The 4,113-nt window shown below is 40.8% G+C and overlaps 1 protein-coding gene across 4 annotated transcripts in view; it reads left to right on the top strand.

Moving 5' to 3' along the window:
* Positions 1-4,113, top strand: part of SIK2 (salt inducible kinase 2) — a 49,812-nt gene that overhangs the window by 12,236 nt on the left and 33,463 nt on the right. The window lies entirely within an intron of this gene.

Genomic DNA, 4,113 nt, shown 5'->3' with positions numbered 1-4,113 from the left:
TTTACAGCCACCACCTTGTAACCTTCAACATCACTCACCTGAAGCCTCTTAAACAGCTGAGACACAGATTAACTGTTAGCTAAACTAATTACAGTCAACCTATTCTGAAGGGCTAATTCTCTAGTTTTTCATTAGTGACCATTTGTTTTCTTTATATTACAAAAATCGAGACCATGGAGGGTGAAGCTGACTATTAAGCCTAAAAATAACCCAACTGTTCAGCAAGGGGAAAATGAATATCCAAGGCTTCAGTTAGGATTTTTTTCTTCCACTGTGAAAGTAGTTCACCCCGTCTTGCCTGCTGTCTGGCATGCTTACTACAGGTGTATTATTAAAGCAGTAAACATGACCAAAACCCAAAAGAGTTCAAGACTAACAGCTTGTTTGACTTTTGTCTGGTTTATCTTTTAACTATTTAAAGGAATTTGCTACTTTTGGCTGACACTTAAGAAAAATTCCTTTGATCTTGTCCTTCAATTTTCTGAGAGTGACTGTACCTATGTATGTACTTTTCTGGTACCCTTTTTTCCTGCTACATCCTGGAAGTGTGAAGGAGAGAGACTAAAGCATAGGTACGAGGCAGGCATTTCAATTTCCAGGCATGGTCCTGGGAAGAACAGCTTAACTATATTTGCCTACCCACTTCTGTTATCTTACATCTCACAGCTGACTTTCCTGATTTGTTTAGGTGTTCCTTACAACCTTCAGCCTGTTTGCAACTGGGCAGTAGACACGGAGGAACTTGCTGCCGTGTAGAGAAGCTGCAGGGAGCAGTGGGCTAGTGCCAGGCTGTGCCGTTGTGCCACTAGTACAGAGAGAGAGATAATGACTCCCCTTGTAACTAGTACTTTGCAATATTGCAGTATCCTTGCTCAGTAGATAAAGACGACAGTATCTTCCAACTACTCTAGACTATTTCAGCATCAATATCAATCCTTAAGGAGGCATTTGATATTATAAACCTCTGTACTTACGTTTTCAGCTTCTCAGAATCCCGTGCCTGTTTCAGTGAACAATAACCTTGCAGTCTCTCCAGAAACACTTTTCCATAAAGGAGACATTCAGGCATGTCTTTCCTTTGTTAGAGTATTAATAATTATGTCTGTATCTGTAAGATCCTAGTCTTACCTAGCAGTTTGTCCTGGACAATTTCATTTATGTTTTTGGGCAGAGTTGGACTGGAATAGGCTTGAGCAGCTCTCAGTTTTGTCCTAGCCTTGGCACCGGATCAGCTGTCTCTAGAAAGAGGGATACCGTAACCTTGTTAGACAAGAATATGCAGGATCTGATTTTTTTGTTTTTTGTTACAATTTTTTTAGTCACAATTATTCTTCCTCGTGGATAATCTGGATTTCCTTACCTGAAATTCTAACCCATTATTATCACTTGTGTTAATAGGCATTCATAAGACTGGAAATGCAATGTGTCCCCGTAATATGCAAATAGTCATTCTTTACTAAGCTTGAACTGGATGAGTGATGTCTTGACTGTCTTACGCTGAACCCAAATCACCAAATAGTTGAGGTTGGAAGGGATGCGTAGGGAATGTATAGTCCAGCCCTGTGGCTCAGAGCAGGGTCAACCAGAGCAGGTTGCACAGGATCACGGATGAATACTCTACAATCTTTCTGACCAACCTGTTCTAGCATTTGACAACATGCACAGAGGAAAAAAATAAAATAAACACCTTTATTTTATGTTTAAATGGGATTACCTTGTTTCATTTTGTTGCCCGTGTCCTATCACTGGGTATTGGTAAGAAGAGTGACTCTCTTTTTCCTCCTGTCAAGTATTTATACACAGCAATACGATTCCCCTGTGAGCTTGGTCTTCAGGCTGAACGCCCTCTGCTCTCTCAGCCTCCCCTCGTGTGACGGGCACTCCAGTCCTTTAACCATCCTCATTGTCCTTCACTGTGCTCTCTCCAGTGTGTCCCTGTCTCCCTAGCAGAGAGAACATACAAAGTAAAAAACATGCGCAATTGTTCACCTAGCTGAAGGACAGTCATTTCAGTGAAAAGCACTGGCCAGTGCTAGACAATGTCTCTGAGTCATGTTTTGAAGTGGATACCGTCTTCATGTTTCACTTACCCAGTAAACAGATGTACTTTGTGGTACTGGAAAGGTTGCTCAGGAAGCTGCTTTTTGAGCACAAGTCCTGCTTCTGCCTGCTGTGGATCCAGCTAAATCGAAGATGACTTCTGGTTTCTATCTCACTACAGAAAAACAGAGGGAAAAATATAACCTTAAAACTTGTAGATGAAGGGTATGACATGAGGATGAGATTCACCAAACTATAAAGGCATAGGTAGCTTTGCTATTTCTTTATTTGCAAAGGACAAGGGGGTGCTTTGCTCTTTACCTAAGTTAGTCCTGGTTGCTAGCTCCAGAGCTGTGCACGTGCAACCAGTGTCCAGCTTCGAGCTGCTGTGGCAGAATATCTCTAGCAAATTTCAGCTGCCTTAAAGTCATTGCTGAAAGCCAGGAGCTGGCGCCATGCCTATGTCCCAGCCTTTCCTATTTGAAACTAGTTAATGTACAAACTGTATCCTTGCATGCACCAACTTCACCTGTTTAGGTAGATCCTGGCATATTCTGCTTCACTGGGAGATAAAGTAGCGTATTTCGGAATAAATTACCCATTCCATGCAGGCTGCAGGACTTGGTGGAAAGTGCAAGGCCGAGACTATTGCTAAAAGTGGTTTGGAAGCTCTAAATGAGCCCTGACAGGCTAAAGCTGTGAAAGCAAATGACAGTTTAGGTCCATTAACGTATTTGCTGCATTGCTAACAAAGGATGGATTAACAGCTTACAGGGCTGGCTTGCATTCAGTGTAATTTAGTTTGTGTCTTTGATATCTGACTTCACCTTGCCATCATGTGATTTGTCAGTCACTCCGTGACTGAATGATATTTTGCTTGCAAATATTATGATCTCCCCTTGCTGCCAGGCTTTTGTTTGTTCTCGTGCTTTGCCAAGTTAAACCAGCTGAAAAGGCATTAAGACCCAGGCAGGTTAGAAGCTCTGAGGAGAGTTTTTAGATCTGCAGGTTTTGTAGATCAGATCGAACAAAGTGCTTAAAAATGTTTGTGAGGGTTGCTGAAATGATTGTACTGCAGCTGAGGTCTCTGTTCTTATACTCCAACTGAGATCTCCCAAGAAAGCATCTTTGAAATAAGCCTGTTTTACTGAGCATATTAACAGGATGGTTTATTAATGATTGCTATGCTTATTTAAACCATATGAGTGATGATATAATTCAGAATTATCAATTCTTCAATTATCAATATGCCATTGCCTGGAGCACGCGGTAGCAGCAATTCCTTGTGGCCCAGGTAGCAGCAAAGAACTTCTCATGTACAAGAGCCCAAGGTCAGTGAAGTTGTTGGTCTTATACAATCCAACAACAATGGTTTTTTTCATGTTTTTATTAATTTCTGCAAGAATTCTCATGGTTTGTGCCCCCTTCCCCTGAACAGCATATTTCTTCCTTTGTCCTTTCTTCTAGCAATAACAAAGCTGACGTGCACCTTCAGTGAAGTTTTACTGGAAATGTACTTTCTGGTTTTAGTGTGCTTGATATGAGCTGTTTATCATAGAGAAAGCAGAACAGCTTAAATGAAAACATCACGAGCACCTATAGCACCCATAAACAATATTGTGTTAGTTTAAAAAACAAAACAAAAAAAAATACAACCTAACAAAAACAGGTATTCTGTGCTACCTTGCTGCTTTGGCATCGTGTTGGGCACGACGATCCTTTTTGGGTCATTGAGGTTACGTAACTAGCTTGGAAGATATGATTAATCATTTACTTAGGGATTTTGTCACAGATCCTTGTAAGTAAACAGAGGTAGACCGAAAACCTCCGTTCCGTTGTGTTCATTTTCCTGCTTGCAGAAGCAGCTGTTTTAACCTGCTAACTGAATTCAGACTGAAATGGTTGTGCCAGCTGGTCTCTAAATGACGAGTCCTGTTCGTGGGACCTTTGCGTAAATGATAATTAGAAGGGACTGGTGGCAGCTCAAACATTTTAGTTATTTTAAGACTTATTTCATAAATTTCCTAGTTTTGCGTCATTGAATTTAAACATGTTTAAGCAGTGTTTTTTTTT

The sequence above is a fragment of the Anser brachyrhynchus genome (assembly GCF_964034855.1).
Source record: "Anser brachyrhynchus genome assembly, chromosome: 25".
Classification (NCBI taxonomy): Eukaryota; Metazoa; Chordata; class Aves; order Anseriformes; family Anatidae; genus Anser; species Anser brachyrhynchus.
This window is presented reverse-complemented; position numbering and strand designations above follow the sequence as displayed.